Source organism: Podarcis pityusensis, assembly GCF_964106645.2.
Source record: "Podarcis pityusensis genome assembly, chromosome: 14".
Classification (NCBI taxonomy): Eukaryota; Metazoa; Chordata; class Lepidosauria; order Squamata; family Lacertidae; genus Podarcis; species Podarcis pityusensis.
In genome coordinates, this window is record NC_138039.1 from 43,064,741 (window position 1) to 43,090,611 (window position 25,871).

The 25,871-nt window shown below is 44.2% G+C and overlaps 1 protein-coding gene and 1 long non-coding RNA gene across 2 annotated transcripts in view; one reads left to right on the forward strand and one right to left on the reverse strand.

The window, feature by feature from the left end:
* LOC308462755 overlaps positions 1-25,871 on the reverse strand; it is a 164,917-nt gene that overhangs the window by 53,249 nt on the left and 85,797 nt on the right. The window lies entirely within an intron of this gene.
* The window catches only part of MAPK6 (mitogen-activated protein kinase 6), a 36,784-nt gene continuing 29,073 nt past the window's right edge, over positions 18,161-25,871 (forward strand). The window contains exon 1 of the mRNA XM_080980358.1: positions 18,161-18,331. The gene's annotated coding sequence lies outside the window, so the exon portion shown is untranslated. The remainder of the gene's footprint in view (positions 18,332-25,871) is intronic.

The following is a 25,871-nucleotide window of genomic DNA, read 5'->3' on the forward strand; positions in this document are numbered from 1 at the left end:
TGTTTGTGGCTTCTGCAGTAGATCTTGTACATAGCTCTCTCAATTTTTGGATTATGAATATAAGATTTAGTACGTAGAATGGTTTGATAGTGTTTTGTGTGCTGCTTATGTGCTGCTTACTTTATACCGGTCTACTACAAGAATTGGCAGCATAGGTCCATTTCTTCATTACTTGTATTTCCATTCCTAACCTGGCAAGCAGAAATACTGGACTGGTGGCAGGGTGCCCCCTCTACTCCATCACCACTCACAAGCTGCCGCCATTCTCCCTTTTTATCTTTGCAACAACCCTGTGAGGGAGGCTAAGCTGCCTGAGAGAGTGACTGGCCCATGGCTTCATAGCTGAGGGAGGATCTCAACCCAGGCATCTTCAGGCCTTTGCTTTGCACACACTATGAAGCCCATTCAAAGCATGCTCTTTCCATCAAAGAATTCTGGGGACATACAGTTCCTAGCAACTCTTGACAAACTATTTTTGATGAGGGGGAACATACTTCAAATGTGCTTTAGGAGCGCATACACAGGCCTAGTCCAAGGATCTAACCCATGGGTAGGCAAACTAAGGCCTAGGGGCTGGATCCGGCCCAATAGCCTTCTAAATCCAGCCCGTGGACGGTCCAGGAATCAGTGTGTTTTTACATGAGTAGAATGTGCCCTTTTATTTAAACGCATCTCTGGTTATTTGTGGGGCCTGCCTGGTGTTTTTAGATGAGTAGAATGTGTGCTTTTATTTAAAATGCATCTCTGGGTTATTTGTGGGGCATAGGAATTCGTTCTTTTTTTTTTTTTACAAATTATAGTCCAGCCCCCCACGAGGTCTGAGGGACAGTGGGCCAGCCCCCTGCTGAAAAAGTTTGCTGACCCCTGAACCACTACACACTGGCTCTCTGGAATACAGAAACATTTACCAATCTACCACAAATCACTCAGAAATCTACCTTCTGCCCAATCTTGGCACCGTGTTCCAAAAGCGTGAATCAAGAGAACAAAAAGCTCAAAATGACCCCAAAGAAATTCATAGCCACAGGCTAAGGAGAAAGGGAAGGATGTGGGGGGAAATCACCTCCCAGTGCCCTTTGGCATTCAGCCCATGAGCATCCCCTCCAGGGTTGCGATGGCATACCAAATAGCGACTTCTGCTTGCCTTGAACAATTTGTCCATTGCATAACTGGTCCCCCTGAGCACAGCGCAGCCCAGTTCAAAAGAAATTCAGCCAGCCGCGTTCACAGCGGTGAGGCACGTGGGCTCTGAGCCAGGCAGATAAATAGGAAATGTGGTATTCCCATTGAGTACAGGAAGAAAGCTTTCCTGCATCTGCTCCCACACAGAGACGGAAATTACAACTGCCCTGGGCTTCCGTGGGAAGAGAGCGTCAGCTCCTTCCGTCTGATCTCATTGGCCCAACGGCCTTTGTTGTTGCAAAGTCGCTAAAAGGGATAAGCCTTGGCGGGGGGCGCGGGGGGGCAATCTCTTGGGAAACTGCCCTGCAAAAGGCCAAGTGTAATAAATAGAAGCGGTATAAGACCACAGTGTTCAAAAGCAAATGTGCAATACATGGTAAATGTGTACCTGAGAGCAGGGGGTGGCGTCAGGTTTGAGGGGACCCCCATCCCCCCATCCTCTTGTTTGTAGATCTGCAGGCTTACCAGGTGGCAGTGGCAGGATCTAAAAAGATGCCCACCACTTTAAAATGCCCCCAAATGATGCAACGTTGGGGGCTCCGGGGAAATGTGGTTATGCCAGGTGCTTTTCCGGGGTTAGCAGCTGTTGTGTGATAAGAAGAATGAGCAGGCCTTATGTAGATGGGCCCAAGACCTCCCTGTCGGGGGGGGGGGTCCCCGAGCAGGGATGGGGAATAAATTTAGCTCTGTTTGCATGTAAAGGTGAACCAACCTGATTTGCACTTCTCAAAGCCACACGCAAAGCAAAACACAACTATCCTTTGAATTTTGCCCTTCTCCAAATTTTGCAATGCCGTTCTCCAGTAGGTAATGCGTTCAGAAATGCACCTGCCAGCAAACTATAGCTGTCAACTTTTCCCTTTTCTTTCCAGGAATCCTATTCGGAATATGGGAATTTCCCTTTTAAAAAGGGAAACGTTGACAGCTATGCAGCAAACCTTTTGGGCAGCAGTACTTACTGAATTACAAGGGACGCGGGTGGCGCTGTAGGTTAAACTACAGAACCTAGGACTTGCCGATCAGAAGGTTGGCAGTTCGATTCCCCACGACGGGGTGAGCTCCCGTTGCTCGGTCCCTGCTCCTGCCAACCTAGCAGTTCGAAAGCATGTCAAAGTGCAAGTAGATAAATAGGTACCGCTCCAGCGGAAAGGTAAACGGAGTTTCCGTGCGCTGCTCTGGTTCGCCAGAAGTGGCTTAGTCATGTTGGCCACATGACTCGGAAGCTGTACACTGTCTCCCTTGGCCAATAAAGCGAGATGAGCACCGCAACCCCAGAGTTGGTCATGACTGGACCTAATGGTCAGGGGTCCCTTTACCTTTACCTTTACTAACTGAATTAGAGGGATGCAGGTGGCGCTGCGGTCTAAACCACTGAGCCTCTTGGGCTTGCCAATCAAAAGGTCGGTGCTTCAAATCCCCATGACAGGGTGAGCTCCCGTTGCTCTGCCCCAGCTTCTGTCAACCTAGCAGTTCGAAAGCACACCTAAAAAGTGCCAGTAGATAAATAGGCCCTGATCTGGTGGGAAGGTAAACGGCGTTTCCGTGTGCTGCTCTGGTTTCGGTGTTCTGTTGCGCCAGAAGCGGCTTAGTCATGCTGGCCACATGACCCAGAAGCTGTACGCCGGCTCCTTCGGCCTGTAAAGCAAGATGAGCGCCGCAACCCCAGAGTCGTCTGCAACTGGACTTAACTGTCCTTTATCTTTACCTCTTTTTTTTTACCTACTGAATTGGCCCATGTAAGATGTGAAATGATTTTAATCGGTAGCACAGTTATCTCTGTTAACAACATTTGGAGGACAGAGCAATGATATAAGCAAAGAACTTCCTAACATTTCTGTTAGTTGCAGCAAGATTGTCCATAGCTCAGAAAGGAGGTGGCAGGCACTGCCTGCAGTTCTGCTGCGCATGTTTTATCATGGCAGGGATTGTTTCTCGCACTTTGCAGAGACAGTTAGTTTAGGAGAGGGTCTTCTGCCAAAAAAAAAGGTTAGCCAAGTAAATAGATCAGATGTGTGTGACCAAATATGACAAGGCTCAGGGCCAGAGCTGTTAGGGTCAGAGGTCAGAGCTGTGAGAAGCGGCATACGTCACAGCAAAAGAGCAAGGGGGTAAATAAAAATAGTCTAATGGATTTTTAAGTATTTTATGACTTGGTAATCGAAATGTAAAAAGGAGGTTCAAGTGCTTCTGAATCACTCGACTCTGAAAGACAGCAGGACTTTTACGTAACAGAGCTGTTGAGTAAAATAGTCACACTTTCCTCATACAACTTATTATGAAATAATAATTTTATTATTTGTACCCCACCCATCGGACTGGGTTCCTCGGCCAATCTGGGCAGCTTCCAACAAATACAAAAGCATAATAAAACATCAAACATTAAAACTACCCTATAGAGGGCTGCCTTCAGATGCATTATAAAAGTTACTTATCTCCTTGACATCTGATGGGAGGGCGTTTCACTGGGTGGGTGCCACTACTGAGAAGGCCCTCCACCTGGTTCCCTGCAACTTCATCTTCAAAAGCAAGAGACCATGGGTTCCTCTGGATTGCCTATTTATTGCTCTTGAATGGAGGTGAGACCATGTTTGGTCTTTACTGAACATTTATTCTGCATTTTTTGGGGGGGAAGTTAGGTGACAATGAGCAGTGACAATGAGCGCCCATCCTGATTGCTTGTGTTGTGTTCATACATTCTCCCATGTTCCCACATTTCTGCCCATCACTTTTCTAACCACTTTAGGTCTGCCATTGTTTCAAAGCGTTTCATTGTGCAAGGGCAAAGTCATGTTTTACTCCACAAAGAGCAGAGTGGCATAAAGGGAGGGCCAGAGACCTTGACTTTTTAAATTTTACCAGTTTTCCTGGTAAATTTTGTGACTTAACAGGAAAGGAAGAGACTGACTCTTCCCACCCCCCCCCTCTCGTTTTCCTTACTGTGTAAATGCTTTGTAACATAATATTGAGCGTCTGGTTGCTGCAATGAAAACGAATGTCTATTTTTAAAACTGGGTCATTTGTGGGTCAGGGAAGCAACAAGCCGGGTAGCCAACAAGTCATGAGATCCGTTTTAATGGGCAAGCAGAGCATGCAAGCAGAGAGCACAGAGAGAGGGGTCTTGCCTGCAGATACTGTCAACGTTCTGTATGGGGATTGCAGTGGGGCTAGCAATCTTTGGTTAAAGATGGGAAGGAGTTTTGATGGAGTCAGGGGGTGGCATTCAATTAGCCTTCTCCATAAAGAACCACTGTATCTCGGCACCTTGAAAAAGTCTTGTTTGTTTGTTTCAAGGACTTCAAGCCTGGGCCGGCTCTACCGTAGGACAGAGTGGAGCAGTTGCCTCTTGGAATCAATGGGTTGTATCCAACTAAGCTATTCTTAGAATAGACCATTTGAAATTAATGGACCCTGATTTTTAAATTATTACTATTATGATGGTTAAGCACCTTTCTTTCTTTCTTTCTTTCTTTCTTTCTTCACAAACAAAAAAATGGAAAATAAAAGTTAGGAATTAATGGGCCTAAATTAGTAATGTCCTTTACCTTCAGTGGGTCTCCTCTGAGCAGGACATAGCTGGATAGAACCTTCAGGCCGCAGATCTAGCGTTTCATGACAGGGCAACAAACAGTTAGTAGTTAAACTTACTACAATTATACTTTTACTGCCAGAAAGTGGGAGAGGAGATTTTAGGATTTGCTCTGACTCAGGCAACAAAATTTATTGGCCGGCCCTGTTCCTAACTTACCTCAGGGCAGCTTATACGACATCTTACAGCATCCTTAGCACAAACTTATGCATACATGTGCCCCAGCCAGCAAGTGATGATAGGTTTCAAGTGTTCCAGTACATGATCCGGAGTTGATTTCCTTTGAATGAGATCACTGGAGACTTCTCATCTTGCTACGAGATACAGTTTTATTTACAAAGAGAGAGAGAGTGAGTGAGAGAGAGAGAGAGAGAGAGAGAGAGAGATGATAGATAGGTAGGTAGATAGGTAGATAGGTAGATAGGTGATAGATAGATAGATAGATAGATAGATAGATAGATAGAGTTGTACCGAAAAGGAAGCAGGGCAAAGTGCTGCGGCTGCGCATGCGTAAGGGGCAGATTGTGCTTCTGCGCATGTGCAAAGCGCGATTTAGCAGTTCTGCGCATGCATGAGCAGCAGACCTGGAAGTAACCCATTCTGGTACTTCTGGGTTTGCCACAGACGTTCGCTGAAATGGACACTAGAAAAGGTGGACGTTCACAGAGGTATTACTGTAAATAGATGATAGATAGATGATAGATAGATGATAGATAGATAGATAGATAGATAGATAGATAGATAGATGATAGATAGATGATAGGCTGAGCATCACATGAGGGATCACTTCACAGTATTAACACCCCAAGAGATCCTGCTGCCCCATTAAGTTACCAGGGGATCCCCTGTGTCACAGCACTCAGGTCAGGCCCACCCATGAGGCAAGGTGAAGCTACCGCCTCAGGTGACAGGATTCACAGGTGCCTGCTTCTGCTGCTGCTGTAGTGGCAGTGACCCTGCTGCCTGAGGTAAATCTCCTCCATTTTGTGGTTCATCTCAGGTACCAAAATGCATTGCGCCAGCCCTGACAGCACTAAATTCATCACAGAGAGCAATCCGGGCCTCTATGCTTTTCTTAGACTCGGGTTGCTTCCAGATGACTTGTTTACGGAGCGGTTATCCTGATTTGTCTGCACAAAGTTTGCAGCGAGGTGAGACAGTGAGGTGGCTGTTAATTTGAGCATTCATTTGTTTGCAAGAGGGCTTAGCCGACGTCACATCCAGAAATTGTTATCCTACACTTCCTTGTCACTTTCCTTATTGCAAACAGTCTAGTGTGTTTCTTAAGGAAAGTGGGTTTGTGGCAGAAAAGCACCAAATCAACTTTGGCAGTGTCCCCTGGATTTGCCAGTAGGTGATTGAATCCCACGCGAAAACAGTGACAGTCTGGAAGCCACACATTTCCAGGACCATAGCTTATTGTTCTCTTTCACACAGGTTACCCTTGGTGACATCCTCAGAAGCCATGGGAGCTGAGAACAAACGCTTGCCCTCTTTCGTCAGATTGGCTATTATTACCTCCCTGAAGTGTCTCCAGATATTTATTGTCCCAAACTTAGATTACAAAAGGAGATACTTAACAGACTTGGTCAGGGCTATTGACTCCCAAAAGAAACTGGTTTGACCTACCCTCTTTTTACAGGGCTGGAGGGGACAGAAAAAAGCCCTCCACATTTCCACATGCAAGGGGGTTGGGGGGGGATGGGGTGCTTGGGGGGGGGGAGTCCAATAAAAATTCATTCATATTTTAGAGTCCTTGACTGCTAATACAGTATACACATTCTTGCATGCATTTTTGCCAAAGACAGACATTTTTACAAGCAATTCCCCCAACACAGTGCGTTTTTTGCATGTTATCACTCTAATAATAATAATAACAATAATAATAATAATAATAATAATAATTTATTTATACCCCACCCATCGCCACTCTGGGCGGCTTCCAAGAGAATATTAAAATACAATAACCTATTAAACATTAATATATGCATTTCAAGGCACACTTAGTTTATGCAGTTTTTGCACACATTATTTGGCTGGAAAGTTGCACTGCAAAATTTGGAAAAGTGCAAATTTCAAGAGCTAGCTAGGTTTCATTTTTTTTTTTTTATAAATATTTATTGAGGTTTTAAAATACAAATAGATATAATAAACAATATAACATATGTTCTAGCATAATTTCACATCTTCTTTGGACTCCCTCACATCTCCCGCTCCCACTTTCATCGTTATAAATTTTTACCAGCAATTTATCATCTTATTTGCATTTATGTCCCATCTATTTATTTATAGTCTAATAGTTCTCGAAAAAGATTATGTTTTCTCAATCTCACTTATCATCCTGAATCATCTAATTTAGTGGTGCTCAATTATTTATGATCTAGCATCCTGCTTAACATTCAATCAAATTACAGTATTTTTGTAGATAAATCTTGAATTTCTTCCAATCCTCCTCCATCCTCTCCTCTCCCAGGTCACGGATTCTGCCGGTCATCTCAGCCAATTCCATATAGTCTATCAGTTGCATCTGCCATTCTTCCAGTGTGGGTAGATCTTGTGTTTTCCAGTGCTTTGCAAGAAGTATCCTTGCTGCTGTTGTTGCATACATAAAAAGTGTCCGGTCCTTCTTTGCCACCCCTTGGCCGACAATACCCAAAAGAAAGGCCTCTGGTTTCTTTGTGAAGGTATACTTAAATACCTTTTTCAGTTCATTATAGATCATTTCCCAGAACGCCTTCACTTTAGGGCAGGTCCACCAGAGGTGGAAGAATGTTCCTTCACTCTCTTTACATTTCCAGCACTTATTATCAGACAGGTGGTATATTTTTGCAAGTTTGACTGGGGTCATATACCATCTATATATCATTTTCATTACATTTTCTTTCAAAGCATTGCATGCAGTAAAGTTCAACCCAGTACTCCACAACCTTTCCCAGTCCTCAAACATGATATTGTACCCAATGTCCTGCGCCCACCTTATCATAGCCGATTTAACCATTTCATCTTGTGTATTCCATTTTAACAGCAGGTTATACATTCTTGAAAGTACCTTAATCTTTGGTTCTAACAGTTCTGTTTCTAGTTTCGATTTCTCCACCTGGAACCCTAATTTCTTGTCATTTTTAAAAACTTATTTAATCTGAGCGTAGTGTAACCAGTCTCGCACTTTATCCTTCATTTTCTCCAAACTCTGCAATTTCCAATTGTCTCCATCTTTTTCTAGTATTTCCCAATATTTTGGCCATTTGGCCTCCATATTGGGTCTTTTTCGGGCCTTAGCTTCCAAAGGTGAAAGCCACCTTGGAGTTTTATTTTCCAGCAAGTCTTTATATTTTGTCCAGACATTAAACAGTGATTTTCTGACAATATGGTTCTTAAAGGCCTTATTGATTTTAACCTTGTCGTACCATAAATATGCATGCCATCCAAAAGTATTGTTAAACCCTTCCAAATCCAACACGTCAGTGTCTTCGAGAAGTAGCCAGTCTTTTAGCCAGCAGAAAGCTGCGGCCTCATAGTACAACTTTAAGTCTGGCAGGGCAAAGCCCCCTCTTTCTTTCGCATCAGTTAATATCTTAAACTTAATTCTGGGCTTTTTGCCCTGCCAGACAAACTTAGAAATATCTCTCTGCCACTTCTGAAAACACTCCGTCTTATCCACAACCAAGAGCTAGCTAGGTTTCAGTTGCTTCCTGCTCTTTCAGGAAGTCAGAATGAGGTACCATCACCTTGAAATGTGAACTGAATAGAATTCGTTCCCTATTTGTACTCACAATGCAAGCAGTGCCCACCACCACACACTTGTATTAGCACCGCTGCATCTGAACACAATAAATTAAGAAGATCAACTTTAAAAGAGAATTATATGAAAATGATGTATCAATGGTATTTAACTCCTCTCAAACTGCCAAAAATATATAGAGCAAGTGCTAATAAGTGCTGGAAGTGTAAAGAGAATGAAGGCACATTTTATCACATGTGGTGGAACTGTAATTAAAAGTTATTGGGAAATGATATATAACGAACTGAAGAAGATGTTTAAAATAACCTTTGTTAAAAAACCAGAAGCTTTTCTGTTGGGTATAATAGGACAGGAACTACCAAAAGAGCGGAAGAAGTTGTTCATGTATGCTACAACAGCGGCTCGGATTCTACTAGCGGAAAAATGGAAGGACGACAAGAAACCAACAAAAGAAGAATGGCAAGTCAAGCTTATGGAATATGCAGAAATGACAAAACTGACGGAAAGAATGAGAGACAATGATAATGAAGAATTTTTAAAAGACTGGGAACCTTTTATGTTGTATTTATGGAAATACTGTAAAGATATGGACTCACTAGCAGGCTTTGATTAAACACTTACAAGTAAGAAAATAAGATCAAAGGTTAAGTAAGGACAACATGGAATGAAATTGACTGTAAGATGTAATCATGAAGGAAGATTTGGTATAAAACTGATAAGAAAATAAGAGTAATAAGGTGTAAGATTATAAAAATAAGATAATAATTAAGCAGAAGTAGTAAATATTTAAAGAACCAGAAGGGGAAGTCATGAGAAGAGTCTGGCTGTTGGATCAGGCCAGCTGCTGGATCTAGTCCAACATTCTGTTCCCAGTCTCCAACCAGATCCCCATGGGAAGAAGAAGAAGAAGAAGAGTTTGGATTTGATATCCCGCCTTTCACTCCCTTTAAGGAGTCTCAAAGCGGCTAACATTCTCCTTTCCCTTCCTCCCCCACAACAAACACTCTGTGAGGTGAGTGGGGCTGAGAGACTTCAGAGAAGTGTGACTGGCCCAAAGTCACCCAGCAGCTGCATGTGGAGGTGCGGAGACGAGAACCCGGTTCCCCAGATTACGAGACTACTGCTCTTAACCACTACACCACACTGGCAAGCCCACAAGATCTGAGCACAATAGGAGCCCCACCTCCTGGGGTTTCCAGCATTGGACCCCTTTAGTCAATGGACCCTTTGGCAATGGACCATTTGAGTCCAGGATTTCTAAGACTAGTTTTATTGTGACCCTTTTTCCAGTTGTAGCATTTTAGTTATGCCTTTCTTCTCATTTGCTGCTAAGTCATGGAATTATCACCATAGTTGGTGGGAGTGTTTTAGAACCAGAAGAACTGGCTGGGCTGTTTTTTTCCCCTCCCCCTTCCTCCCTTTTCCTGTTGACTTTTAACCCTGGGCATTTGAGAGTGGTGAAGGAAGTATCTGTCGTTTGATTTCACTTGTGAAGTTTATTTAATTAAAAAAAACCATACTGAATGCACACTTGCGCACCAGCGCACCTGTGCATAAGGTCAAAGCCCATTATTTCCTTCAACGGTATAGTTGTTGGAGGATCTGAATAGTGTATATTCATTATTATTAATTTCCATTTAGGGGGCTGTACATAGCAGAACCCATGAATCTCTGGACCATTACTGTCCAAACCATTTATTGGTACAGGAAGAAGCATTACTAGTGGGTCACTGAAGCATTATTTGTCACCTGTAATTATAGGATGATAATAGCACAATGTGCATTAATGCACCACTTCACCTCCTGCCCCCATCAAAAAACACAATTTCCATTATCACAGTTTTATTTTAACACACACACCATACCACAATCACATGTTTTATTTGCATTTTTTGTTTCCTTGAAACATTATTTCCTCAAGGGCATATTTAACTGTTTCTCCAGCTTCACAACTCATCTGTCTAGTGAAATCACCAGACCGGTACGGGGTGGTGGTGGTGGTTACAGTGTGGGACTCGGACTTGGAAGACCAGAGTTCGAATCCCAACCCAGTCATGATGCTGAGCCACAAAACATCCAACCAGCCATGAAATCCACTCCTTGAAGACCCATATAGGTGCAACAGAACCTATACAGGACCTGGATATTCAGTGGAGCAAAAATTCATCCCTGTAAATGATCCAAAACTGTTGCAGCAAATATAGCACACACAGACACACAAACTCCTCGGTACAAGAATTTATTGGCCTTCCTTTGCATAGGGCGGGACACTGGCTACAGGTTCATTATGTGCAATAGATGAGCATAGTGCTAAGAGAACGTTGCTGGGGTTTTATTGGCTGGAAAGGCCCTAAAGCATTTTGCAAGGGTGCACTTCACAATAATAAAACCTGCCTTGTGGAATAAAAAAAGAGATGAGATGGCAGGAGGGACGACTGCTTTCCCACAGTCCTTTTGGAGAAAGCAGTCCTTTGAGGTCATATTTGCTTGGTGTCCTTTCTCAGAGCCTACTAGAATGGCTTAGCATTCACTGCACGGCTCTTAATTGCTTGTTACAACAACTTATTATTGTGAAGACCAGCTGGAAGGAGGTCAGCACTTGTGTGGGACACTAAGATGTTCCAAAGAAAGGCTCTTCTGTAGCATATTCATAAGCCTGAAATGAGAGAGTGGGGATTTGCAAGTGAGGTGAAGAACAAAGAGTTGGCTTCAATTCATGGTTGTGGAGAGGAAGATGTCAGGCTGACATCCAAGATCAAATCAACCTAATAGCGTGCTGCACTTCTGAGATGGAAGGAAACAACTGTATGTGGAACTTGTCCACGCTGCAGCTCAGATTTGCTTGCAAGGATCGGTACCTCGCCTTGGTAGCATCTTAACAACTGCAGAGTTGGAAATCGATGGGTATAAGACAGGCACAGGCAAACTCGGCCCTCCATATGTTTTGGGACTACAATCTCATCATCCCTGACCATTGGTCCTGTTAGCTAGGGGTGATGGGAGTTGTAGTCCCAAAATATCTGGAGTTTGCCTATGCCTGGTCTAAGAACATAAGAAGAGCCTTGCAGGATCAGGCCAAAGGCCCAGCATCCTTTTTTTTAAAAAAAATATATATATTTATTACTTTTCCAAAAACTTAAACACTAAAAAGACAATACACTACAATACAATATATTAAACTAACAAAACAAGACAAAAACAATAAAATAAATCAAACAATTTCATTATCCCATCTTTCATTCACTTATTTCCATGACCTCCTCACACCTCCCTTTTTGTATTCCACTTCTGTTAATTATTTCAGCAATTCCTTTCCATCTTCCTCTGTTTTCTATCCTATAATTATCTTAACTCATTCTAACCTTATTTTTTCCTTTAATGCTCTATTAATCTATCTGTACTTAATTCCTTATAACATTTCTACTAAAGCCATATAACTTCATTCCAACATTTTTCTAACATTCATTAATTTTACAGTATTTCTTTAAATAGTCTTTGAATTTCTTCCAATCTTCTTCCACCGACTCTTCTCCCTGGTCTCAGATTCTGCCAGTCATTTCCGCCAGTTCCATTTAGTCCATCAACTTCATCTGCCCAAAGGCCCAGCATCCTGTTCCCAGCTATGGGGATCCTACAACAAAGGAGGTTGTTCACATGAGTACAATAGCACTTTACCTGGAAATGATGTCATATGTATCCAAAATGGCATTGTGTGTCTCTGGACCACCATGGAGAAAATGTCAATTTCAGGGGGAGCTTTCCCCCCAAAAAATTAGGGAAACAGCATGGGGAAAATGAGTCCTTCTATCCTCCCAGGACTGCAGTCTCAATCTGATTCTCCCAACCCCTGTGTGACTACTATTAAATTTGAGGCTTCTTGTGCCATTTGGCCCTCCAGTGGCAAGTGTGTAAAAAGATAAAGGTAAAGGACCCCTGACTGTTAGGTCCAGTCGTGGACGACTCTGGGGTTGCGGAGCTCATCTCGCTTTACTGGCCGAGGAAGCCGACGTTTGTCCACAGACAGTTTTTCTGGGTCACGTGGCCAGCATGACTAAGCCGCTTCTGGCGAACCAGAGCAGCACACGGAAACGCCGTTTACCTTCCCACCGGAGCGGTACCTATTTATCTTGTGTGTGTGTGGCCCTCCACAATTCTGTCTTCTTCTTTTTAAGAAAAAAAATTGTGTTAGGCTGCATACACACTTCACCTTTAAAGCACATTCCAAGTGCATTCTTCTGGGCACTGTAATTTTTGGGCAGGTGCTGGGAATTGTACCTCTGCTGTTATGTACTGAGTTGAATAGGATCCAAAAGGCAGCAGTCTGATTGGTCCTAAAACAATAGGATTCAGAATGCAGCAGTCTGATTGGTCCTAGAAAAATAGGATTCAGAATGCAGCAGTCTGATTGGTCCTAGAAAAATAGGATTCAGAATGCAGCAGTCTGATTGGTCCTAGAAAAATAGGATTCAGAATGCAGCAGTCTGATTGACCTTAGAACAATAGGATCCAGAATGCAGCAGTCTGATTGGTCCACAGGAGCCACACAATCCAGCTCCAGGTGGAAGGGAATCCGCAACCTGATTGGCCTACAGGAGAATCCCAGAATTAGCCAATCACGTGGGGCCCATTGTGTAAATAATGTATATAAGGCAGACATTCTGGGGGAACTTCCATTCCTCCTCACCACTCTGAGCTGAATAAAGAGCATGAAATCCACTCTCGACTCCGAGTATATTTCATCTGCAATGGGTGAATTACAGTGCCCAGAATTCTTTGAAGGAAATAATGAGCTTTGTGAGGCTGGGGTTGAAGGGCAGGTGGTTGTTGTGTCCTCCTCATCCCATCCACAGGTGTTGGGGGGATTTGCCCACCAAAGGCCGTGTTGGCCAGCTGGCCTCCCCCCCTGCACAGATGGGCAGGCAGTGTAGCACAGCCCTGTTTGGCTGGGGGGGCGCTTCAGCGCCGATGGCAGTGAGGGCTGAGCTGGTGCAGCAGGCTCCTTCACCCTCCATGCCCTGCCCACCCCCCACCCCAGTGCACACGAGCGTGTGCCCGCCGCAGACACCAGCAAACCATGCTACACCACTGCACAAAATTAATAAAAAATATATACATGGGAAATAGGAGCTTGTTCTTTTCATCGGCAGCAGCTGGTGGCCAGGGGTAGTGCCACAAAGTTGGCCTCCTTGCAGCTGCTTCATCCCCACCTACGGGCATGCAGAATGGGCAGGGATGTGGCAGTGAGGTCAGGGAAGTTTGGACGCACCAGGGGAACCAAGGCAGGCCTCCTGATGGTGTCCTCGAACCACACCAACCTCACCACTGCCCTGCGCCCCCCCCCCAGTATGGCCAGGTCTGTGCTGGCAACCCTTCCCAGCAGCTGCTCCTAATTTATTCCCTCTGGATTTTGTCTTCCCCTGGAATTATAGCTCTGTGAGGGGGCAAACTACAGTTCCCAGGTTTGGGGTGGGGTGTCATGTGTTTTAAATGCACGGTGTATACTCCAGCCCTGCACTAGCACTTTGCCTGTGCCGTTTGCAGTTCGACAGAGAGGAGAATCTTCACATCCCCAGGGGAGAAGAAAGAACCCTCCTTTCCCAAACGTTAGAGGCACAGGAAGCCAGTTTGCTTTTCTGCATCAAGGCCACCCAAAGTGCGTTCACAGCAGCCTGTGTGAAGTTGATTTAAACAGGTTTGGCACGGCGTGTTCTGTTGTTGTTCCGCGGTTATGAGCACTTATCAGACCTCTGCAATGGTACATGTTTCCCTTTTCCCTTTTAAAGGTAAGTAAAAGCAGCATATTGTTACACCTCTGCTTAGGGATGCCTTGGCAACGTCATTTTCTTGAGCAAAACAAGAAGAATCTGTACCAACACAAAATTGGTGGTGGGCGGTACCATTTACGCAGAGCAGCCGAATAAAATTATGCAATCCTATAAATGGCTCAATATGGTCAGGTTTACTTTCTTCAACAGGCACAGTACCTATATTTGTCTCCTTCCCTTTGGCATCATTTATCCCCCTGGCTCAGCACTGATTTTTCCGCTGTTAAGAGAGAAATCCGAGGGCTCCCTTGGACAAAAAACAAGGACACCAACCAGGAATACCAGAGCAAAACAGCAGCCAGTAGGCTTGGTCTTTATTGAAGACTGTCACGACAGGACTCCCACCTGCCACCAGGTGAAACAAAATGGAAGCCCAGAAAAAAAGAAGACCCAACTTTTATTAGTTACTAATGCCCCAAGCTGCACCCCTAGAACTACATCACAACTGCATCATGACTACATCATTGACACATCACAAAAAGGAGGGGTTGAGGGGGAGTTGTGGAGGTAACCTGAGTATCTTGTCACCTGGCTGGTTCCTCCTTTCCCGCACCCCATGAGTCATTTCCAGAAGACAAAGGGGAGTTGGCAGTTTCCTGCCCCCAGAGGGAAGAGCTGATCATTGTCCTTTGTTCCAGTCCGTGTTGAATCCACTCCCATATGCAAGTCCTTTGTGACCTTGATGGTCTTCTGTCTAGGACCATCAGGGTTGGCATAGCAACTGGGCAGGGCTCCTGTGTATGTGCTGGTATGCTCAAGGGATTATGGCTGGCCTGTATCAAACCTTCCCCATTTTGTAGTCCTTCCTTCATGGAGTAAAATAAAAGTGGAACGGTGCAGATCCGATGTATGGTTGATTTTCTATGAATTTATAACAGAAGTGTAGCGTATGTTATGTGTGTGTGTGTGTGTGTGTGAGAGAGAGAGAGAGAGAGAGAGAGAGAGAGAGGAGTTTGTACAAACTGAATGATTGGGGGGGGGGGTTCCTGCGACACCGCTCCCTGGGATTGTTGAGCACCCAAGCTCAGAGAAGAGGGTTTTCTTTCTGACTATCTTCTGTGGGCCCCATCAGGACTTGGCACGGTTTGGCAGTCGCAGATGGAAGAGAAGGTGGAGGAGGAGGAAGGAGGAGGAGATGGGGGCTGGAAGGCTTGTGCTAGAGCTGGAGGGGGGAGGTCCTCCCTCTGTGTCCCTCCCCTGCCCCTACTATGGGAGCACAGAGCCTCACCAAAGAGGATGGGTGACTCTGATCAGACAGAGGGATGGGCTGGCTGAACAGGAGTGGGTGGCTTTGGAGCTGGAGGCAGAAGGACAGGAGACAGCCTTGTCCCCAAGATCCAGGCAAGAGGCGATCTTCCAAATTTCAGTAGCGCCCTGCGCGAGCCCCAAATCTGGCACTCCCACCTCTCGCCTTCTGTTCTGCACATGTACTATGTCATAGTTGTGATGCCCTCCATTGCCCCCCTCGGTTTGGCAACCAGTGAGGGAAAACTGGTCACGCTGCCCTAAATCTGCCTCTGACCACCTTTGTAGGTGGGATCAGATACAACAGGCATGTCCAAAGTCCATTTTGGGGGCCTAATCCGACCCCCCAGCTGGTTTTATCTGGCCCCTGTGGCAGTTTATTTATTGGGGTCAAATCCTAAAAAAAGCTCAAAACTTCAATCCTAAAGAAAGCTAAAAAACTTTGGGGTAAAATCGTAAAAAATGGTCGGCCCTCACGCATGTTCACTTCATCAAATCTGGCCCTCTTTGAAAAAAGATTGGGCACCCCTGAGATACACCCCCACACACACACATATGCATGAGCACAGCAGGACTGTAGAGGGAGAGAGTCTTTAAAAGCTTGGCTAGAGGGACGTATCACCTGTTGGGACATTCCACTATTTCCCTCTTGACTCTGAACTTCTTGCTTTGCTCACGTATCTCAGAACCTTGGCTTCTGGCCCATGCGATTGCTGCTGAGCCTGTATTGCTAATTAGCCGGAATAAAGATCCTTCCTTTCAAGCAAGAAGCACGGTCGTCATGTTTTTGGGTGGGAGTCTGTCACAATCACTGATATCCCAAATAAAGACTTACTACAAGTAAAAGTGTGGCACAGTGGTTAGAGTGTTGGACTATGACCCCGGGAGACCAGAGTTCAAATGCCCACTTGGCAATGAAGCTCACCGTGTGTGTTATGTACTGAAGTTCTCACCCTGGGCCAGCAGGGGGATACTGTAGATAGTTATGCAAATGAAGGATCGAAAGTGACGTTCAGTGATTGGATAGTTTTAGAAAGTTGTTACAGTAACGTGGTACTGGAGCTCTATATAAGCAGGCTGACTGAACCCTTCAGTTCAGTTCTGTTCTGGCCTCTGAATAAACAAGAGCTGTTTGAAGAATCGCTGTGTCGTCTGATATGTTCACCCACAACTTAACAGTGTGACCTTGAGCCAGTCACTCACTCTCAGCCTAACCTACAGTGCAGTGGTACCTCGAGTTACAAACGCCTCAGGTTACAAACTCCGCTAACCTGGAAAAGTTACCTTGAGTTGAGAACTTTGCCCCAGGATGAGAACGGAAATTGTGTGTCGGTGGCGCAGCGGCAGCAGGAGGCCCCATTAACAAAAGCTCACCTCAGGTTAAGAACAGTTTCAGGTTAAGAACGGACCTCCAAAACGAATTAACTTCGTAACTAGAGGTACCACTGTACCTCACAGGTTTGTTGTGAGGATAAAATGGGGAGTGGGAAACCTACGTACACCATTTTCTTGAGGGGAAGTGGGGTATAAATGCAATTACTAAATAAGTAAGCATATTAGGAGAAATTTTCTAATTTAGCCCTACTGTGTTCATTTCTGTTTTGCAACAAATCTTTCATCCAGGGGGAGTGTTCGGAAGAGCCTCCCCTCCCACTGCAATCTGCCATCTTATTCCCACTGCCCCATTCTGCTAGACATGCTACTTGGAAGTATGTCTTGTTGAATTCTATAGGAGATTTTGTAGTAAGCATGAATAGGCAAAGGGTTGGCTATTAATTTCAGTGCTTTTTTTCTGGGGGGACGCAGGGGGACGCATACCCCTAAAGATTTTGTGAATCTAAGTTTGGCTTCATTGAAGGGCAGTATTTCAATATGAGTAGGAAAATGAGAATAGTACCCCTAAACATTTTTTTAGAAAATAAGCACTGAGTAATTTCAATGAGTCTACTCTGAGTACAACTTAGTTGGCCAAAAACCTGGAGGGCATGTCACTCATGTCATTTGGGCGCCAGCCAAATACCTCTTCTGTTTGCCTAGAAAAATTTCAACACTGGATCTAATTTGCCTGGATTATGGTTTTTAATCTTCCATTAAATGTATGGCTTTGATTGAACTGCTGTGCATCTATGTGTGCATTTGTGCGTTTAAAGAATTGATGTTTTTATTGTTTCATTACCTGTAGCCCTGGCAGAGAAACTTTCAAAATTAAGAAACCAACATCAACTGACCAACAATAAGCACCCTGTTCATTCTAGATCTAATTTAATTAAGGTTTGAGGAAATGAATAACTGTGGATTAATTTAGCCCACTGTGGCTGCCGCTCAGTAGGATGGATCCCTGAACAGAAATGCAAAATCGTGGTGTTTATTTGTGACTCTGTTCTGAAAACAGCAGCTTTGATTTGCTCAGATTGATTTCTACTCACTTTTTAGGATTGGTTTGAGTTTGCTCTGTGTAAGATCTGGGAGGGACCTGAACAGTCAAATGCCCGTCCCTCCTCTCTCATTTAAATATTATGATGAATGACTGCTAGTATAACAGCTGTAGACTAGCAGGGTTCATATCACAGCAATATAACTTTCCTCTCCTCTTCCAGATCACTTCTATTTTTGACCAGCAATCTTTTGGTTGAAGATTTCATTTGCTCAGGGTGCCGGCTTTAAAAATTCACTTCCAGTTCAAATCATTTCTTTTTTAACTCTAGGAAGTCGAAATGCAATCCAAGAGCCTGCAAGATAATCGCAATAATGGTAAGGAGGCATGCTTGCTCTTTTCTTTCAAAAGCCAAAAGAAGAACTGTCTGGGTGGGAGGTTCGTAGTTGTTATGACTTGCAAAGCTTAAATCAGCTAAAATTAAACTTATATAGGAAATTGTTGAAATGTGTCAAATGTACCAGCATGCTGAAATAGCTCTAAGACTCATTTTCTGGCATGTGGGAATTGGCAGTTAGTTCACCAGTGTCTCTTTAGTATGATATCAATGGGAAAGGATATACTGCTTAATTATTTGAGGGTTTTTATTCATGAAATAAAATGGGGGGGGGGTCTGAAATCAAGCCAGTGGCATTTTACTGCCAACACCTCTCAAAATATGAAGGAAAACTATGTATGTTAAAATGTGCATGATGCATTTGGAAGCTACTACATATGATTACATATGACATGTAATCTGACATTACTCTCGTCACTCCTGTGGCAATTAGCCCACTCAGTGCTTGTGGCACTGGAACTTGCAAGACTTGAGAGGATCCCATATTATTCCAAATTAGTTTGCTTATCTGAGACAATATGCAAAGAGATATCATGTTATCTAGCATTATCATGTTTTAAACCGAATTTAATATTGTATTTATAAACTGCTGAAACCTGCCCTAGGATCATATGGTGAAGGGTGGGAAATAATAATTATTATTATTATTTCAACACATTGAAAAAGATTTTTAAAAAAGATTTCTGGGCAGAATCTTGTCCTGTACATTGTACTGAGATATATACATATGCAACCCCCACTGAACCCATTGAGAATTACTCCCAGGTAAGCACATATAGGATTGCAGCCCAAGTTATTTTTATTTGCATGCCTTCGTTTTAATGTGTCTCTTAATCTCGCCCCCACCACAATGTGGCTATTACATTCTGTTGAAAATTCCCCATTTAAACTGAGCTTACATCATCAGGATGTACTTAATGCAAGTAGTAACGCGGTATAATCTCTCTTCCGGGGTTGGATCTTAAGGTCAAAACATATGATGCAAGAGATCTCTGTTTGGATCTCTCTCTTTTTAAACAGCCAATGGGGGCGGGGGGAGCTCTGTGCGTGTTTAACCCTTTTGCTTCATCTGTTATTCCTCATTGAAAATCCCAGTTGTTGCATTGGTGTTATTGGCCACCCACAATTTCCACCTTGATTAATTCTACCTTATTGTAACTCCATAAATTATAGGGAGTCTGACCCTGCAACTCATTCCACCTGTATTCCACCTGACTTTGACCTCTTCCCTCCCTCTTCCCAAAGCAGAGTTAATAAATAGCTGCATTAAGTGGGTGGTATTGATTGGGAAAACTACAGGGAAACTCTCCCTTTCCCTGGTGCCATTGATTCAGTCGTGATTGAAGCCCTCGCTGGCTGCTTTAATGTTGCTGTTTTAAATTAGGTGCAGTGTGGTGCAATGGTTAGGGTGTTGGTCTAAGACCTGGAAGACCAAGGTTCAAATTCCCTGTCAGCCAAGAAACTCATTGGGTGACCTTGGGCCAGACATTATCTCTCAGCCTAACCTACCTCACAGGTTGTTTCAGGGATGGTATGAAGAGGGGGAGTGCCACGAATGCCATATTGAGCTCCCTGACAGGAAAGGTGGGATATTAAAGCAAAAATAGACAATACATATGGATAAACATCCAGCCGTGGATCTCCTGGGTCATGCACCTGTTTTCAGCATCATTTATTTAGGACTCTGGCTAGATAAGGGCCAGACCAAGACATTTTGCTGCCTGAGGCAAAGGAGAAGATGGTGGCCCCCACTTCCCATCCATGAAACAGACTTTCACTGCACCCGAGGACAGCATGCTAGCTTGGGTGTGTGTGTGCAGCGCATACCATGCAGCTCACACAGCTCTACTCACTCTCAACCTTTCAACATCTGCTGCCTAAGGTGGCTGCTGCACTCCTGCTAATGGTAGGGCCGGCTGCAGTGTAAAGTTCAGACATTGTTTAGATGCAAAAGAGGAGAACCATTCCACTCCTCCTGAAATTACCTGCTTGATACAAGTGTGGGTCATCTTCTCATCCCTTCTGGCATAGCTGTACCTACTGATGTTACACATTCCTGTGCCGGTTGTGTCTTCCTGTTGGGTGTAATATTTTCTTTTTGCCCTTCCTCCACTGACATTTCTTTTATCTTCAGGATAACAAATGGGACCTGTGGTACAATGCTGAAATGTGTCCTCCCCGTTTAATAAGAGCACTGTGGTTCAAGGTTCTGGCCAGTCTAGAGTACTTCCTTCCATACAAACCCACACACCACAGTTTTCCAACTAGTACTTGACATTCTGTGACTCATTTGGGCTGGGTTTTTCTTCAGTTTGATGCCCTATTAGGGTTTGGGGTTTTGTTTTTAAAGTGTTTTCGTAGCTTTGAAAACCTCAAAGTTACCCTGAGTCTGCAGATAGCTTCCCTCTAGTTTCTCAGTTGGCCCCACTTTGACTCTATTTCAGTTGACCCTCGACACCCAAGTTCATTATTAGAGGGAACTACAGTCTGAGTGGGACGCGGGTGGCGCTGTGGGTTAAACCACAGAGCCTAGGACTTGCTGATCAGAAGGTTGGCGGTTTGAATCTCCGCAACGGGGTGAGCTCCCATTGCTCGGTCCCAGCTCCTGCCAACCTAGCAGTTCAAAAGCACGTCAAAGTGCAAGTAGATAAATGGGTTTTATCTACTGGTGGGAAGGTAAACGGCGTTTCCGTGCACTGCTCTGGTTCGCCAGAAGTGGCTTAGGCATGCTGGCCACATGACCCGGAAGCTGTATGCCGGCTCCCTCGGCCAATAAAGCAAGATGAGCACCGCAACCCCAGAGTCGGCCACGACTGGACCTAATGGTCAGGGGTCCCTTTACCTTTACAGTCTGAGCATGATCAGTGCATGCAGGAACTGCCTACAAAACCCCACTGCTGGAAGTCAAAGCAGTGCACATTCTCTGTGCGTTGCTAGTGCCGCAAAGGACCCTGGAGCATGTTCTGAAACTTGCTGCTCCTTTTTTTAAACTGAAAATAAAGTTTAGTTGCAGCAGTGCACCAGATGAAAATCAATGTACTTAAAAAAAAAACGAAAACAAACCTTTACTTTGGAAAGCACAGACGTCAGTGTTTCAGCATGCGTATCCTCAAAGTTGAACTCCCAAATTGGGTCAGGTGATTATCTGCTGAAATTGCAAATCAGCCGTGTAACAAAAAACCTGCAGTATCTTTTCTGGTGATCAGAAGAGAAGTTTGCACTTAGAACTACAAATAAATTTATGTAACCCATTTTAAAGCTCTCACAAAATGTTCTGCAGCTGCTAAGCGGATTGCTCTACTTAACACATTTGATGAAATACCTTCTCCAGGGTCAGGAACACTTAACAGATAGATCTCCAGAAAAGACAAATGGCCACAAACAACAAAAGCTTCTTAAGTGAACAAGGCTGGTGGATTTTTATTTTTATTTTAGACTTGCTTTGAATTTGCCATTCTTCACAAAGGCTCGGCTTGATCTGCAGAAAGAGATGAAAATCCATACATGAGGTTCATTTTACCATGACTTTGATACTATCTAAAAAAGTAAACAAACCTTTTAACAAACTTTTGTGACTTTAAAAGAGAAATAGACAAAATTAGACAAATTATTGGAGGATAAAGCGAATCTACCATGAAACTAATAAAGTTTAAGCTTTGGGGCCCCTAGTCCCAGAGGGGCTCCAGAAGTGACTTCATTGCTCAAAAATTTGGGGTCTAGGAGACTCAGTTTGAGTCGCACAATCCTAAAACTATAAGGCATAGGACATTTTTATTCACACCAGTGACTTTGACATGTGGGATAATCCAGTACAGTGGTACCTCGGGTTAAGTATTTAATTTGTTCCGGAGGTCCGTTCTTAACCTGAAGCACCACTTTAGCTAATGGGGCCTCCTGCTGCTGCCGTGCCGCCAGAGCACAATTTCTGTTCTCATCCTGAAGCAAAGTTCTTAACCTGAAGCACCATTTCTGGGTTAACAGAGTCTGTAACCTGAAGCGTATATAACCTGAAGCATATGTAACCCAAGGTACCACTGTACAACAATTTTAACCAAAGTCTGAGATGTAGTAGTTTTTTGTTTGTTTTTTAAAATGTGATGATCTGTTGTGGAACAACCCCATTGAAGAAGATTACAGTGGTTACCCAGATCTCATTACTGGTTGTGAAGGGGCCCCCATAACTGTTCAAGCTTCAGGGCCACAAAAATGTGTGTCAGCCACTGGATAAGCCTACTAGCCATGATGGCTATGATCTGTCTCCATCACTGGAGGCAATATGACCCTGCATGTCAGCTTCTGAGCGGGTGCTGTTGTGCTCATGTCTAGGCTCCTCATACGAAACTGGTTGGCCACTGAGAGAACGATAACCCCCTTAACTGTCCCAATAAAACCAAGACATCCCATTTTCTCGCACGAGAGCACAGCACCATGATCTCACCACCAAAAATAGTGCTTTTGGGGGGAACAGCACTCTTTTGTGGTGCCCCAAAAGGCACACATTTGGGCACCGTGCTCATGGGGAAAGCACGTCTTTTGGGGCCACAATCTCGCACAGGTCACAGTCCCGCACATGAAAGTGGCCCTGGAAGACAGGCATCCTGGGATTTTTGCTTCGACGCGCTGGAGGGTATGGAAGAAGATGCTCCACTAGATAGGCCAGGATCTTTGTATGTTCTTAACTAGATGGGTCTTTGGTCTTCTTTGATATGCTGGGTTGATACCATTCTTCTGGGATGCCACAGAGCATAGTACAGTGATACCTCCGGTTAAGAATTTACCGTAATTCGTTCTGGAGGTCCGTTCTTAACCTGAAACTGTTCTTAACCTGAGGTACCACTGTTATGTACTGAGTTGAATAGGATCCAAACTGCAGCAGTCTGAATGGTCCTAGAACAATAGGATTCAGAATGCAGCAGTCTGATTGGTCCTAGAACAATGCAGCAGTATGATTGGTTGGCAGGAACCACCCAATCATGCTCCAGATAGAAGTGAATCCACTTCTTACAGTAGAATTCCGGAATTAGCCAATCATGTGCAGCCCATTGTGTAAATAATGTATATAAAGCAGATACTTTGAGGGGACTTTCAGTCATTCCTCCTCACCACTATGAGCTGAATAAAGAGCATGAAATCACTTTGTGACTCTGAGTATATTTCAACCACTTTAGCTAATGGAGCCTCCTGCTGCCACTGTGCTGCCACCACACGATTTCTGTTCTCATCCTGAAGCAAAGTTCTTCACCCGAGGTACTATTTCTGGGTTAGCGGAGTCTGTAACCTGAAGTGTCTGTAACCTGAAGCATCTGTAACCTGAGGTACCACTGTACTATGTTTAGTGCTCTGTGGCGTCACAGTTTTATTCCAGTTCCCACTAAGCAATGCTGTGGCACCAAGGAAGTACCTAGTGTGAAAGAAGCACAATTCTCAGAACAATATTGCATGTCCCAGAAGTTTATTTTTGCCAGTCAAAGCCCCCCAATCTGCTCCAATCTCTAAACTTTGCATCCCCTTCGTCCGCCCCCCTTCTGGCTGATGGGTGTGACATAATTCCAGTAGCCACCAACCATCAAAGATTCAAATGGTCGGAATCAGTGCCAGCCTAGGAAAGTACTTTGAGAGAGATTGATGACATCAGTGCGTTTGCAGGAAAGTAATCCACAGATGGGAATGAGTCGCCTTCTGGGTATTCAGTATGGTTAAGGAAAAAAAGAGCCAAAGCAAGAGGAGTGATTTTGTGGGAACTCCTACTATGGAAAGTGTGGTTTTATCAGCTGAGCATCAGTTTGCAGGAAGGCTAGTGGAGAACAGCCAGCATCAACTTCTAGGACAGGCATCCCCAACCTTCGGCCCTCCAGATGTTTTGGACTACAATTCCCATCATCCCTGACCACTGGTCCTGTTAGCTAGGGATCATGGGAGTTGTAGGCCAAAACATCTGGAGGGCCGAAGGTTGGGGATGGCTGTTCAAGGATGTCCAGCCTTCTCCTGAAGGGATCCAGGTACCAGCTAAAGCACCCTGCCTTATCTCCAAAATCCCAAACCTGCCCTACAGTTGGCTCTGGAGCATCGGTTAGGTATTGTATTGAATGTTCACCTGAAGACCATACTCTTGTGGGGTCCGAACTCTTTTTCCAGACTTGCATTTCTCACTTCAGACCTTCTTTGCAGCTTATTTACCGTATTTTTTGCACCATAACACTCACTTTTTTCCTCCTAAAAAGTAAGGGGAAATGTCTGTGCGTGTTATGGAGGGAATGCCTATGGGTGGCATGCCTACGGATTTTCCTCCTCTAAAAACTACGTGCGTGTTATGGTCGGGTGCGTGTTATAGAGCGAAAAATACGGTAACTGGGGTGATTTACTGACTATTACTTCATCTCCATTTTTTTTGTTTTGTGACTTCACCCTGATTTCTTTTTGCTGTCATCAGTAACATTACATAAAGGTAAAGGTAAAGGGAACCCTGACCATTAGGTCTAGTCATGGCCGACTCTGGGGTTGCAGCGCTCATCTCGCTTTATTGGCCGAGGGAGGTGGCGTACAGCTTCCGGGTCATGTGGCCAGCATGACTAAGCCGCTTTTGACGAACCAGAGCAGCACACGGAAACGCCATTTACCTTCCCGCCGGAGTGGTACCTATTTATCTACTTGCACTTTGACATGCTTTTGAACTGCTAGGTGGACAGGAGCTGGGACCGAACTTATTTTACAATTTTCATACCTCCCTTCAATAAATATTTCTAGAGCAGTTTACAGTGTGTGTGTGGTGGGAGGGAAGTCTCAGTGACAATATCACTGAGGACCAATTAAACTAAGTCAGAGTGAGGGCAAGGCGATGCAGGAATTGTTTTCATCCCTCCGAATGTGCAAAAAAACTTGCCCGGAATAAAGCATTTTATAGGCAGGGCTTTTACTTCCATAGTGGCAAAGACTGTTTAAAATAAACTCTACCTAGTAATATTTTAATAACTTTTTTTTAAACAGCAAATGTTTATAACTTTGCTTCTTGTAAACCAATTCCAGGAATGGGCCCATAACCATTTCAGATCAAAGTCCACACTTTGCTTTTTTAGAAATTATCATTTGCCAGTGCAATATAATTCGAATGCCAAGTTGTAAATCAGGGACAGTGTTTGAGAAATGCCTCGTCATGCAGGGTAATTTAAATTAAGAAGCTGTAGTAAGTGCTGTAATGTGAGATACGATAGCAAAAAGGGGAATGGAAATTTCTCTCACTCAAGGCACATGGGCAGAGGAGATTGTTTTACTGACGGCTTATAGCAGCATAGCGCAAGATAAGGCAGGTCCAAAACCTATGATGACAAATGGACTGGATGGCATCTCTGAAGCAAAGGTTTACAAAGCACAAGGGGAGGGGAGGTTTTCGGGGAGGCATGATCAGTTGCTAGGGGAGAACCAAAATTCTACAGCCTACACCTACAATCTGAAGTGGTACAGTCTGTTTTGCTACCTAATTCTGCTGTAGGGAGTCATAGAAAGACCTACATTGGCTCCAAGCA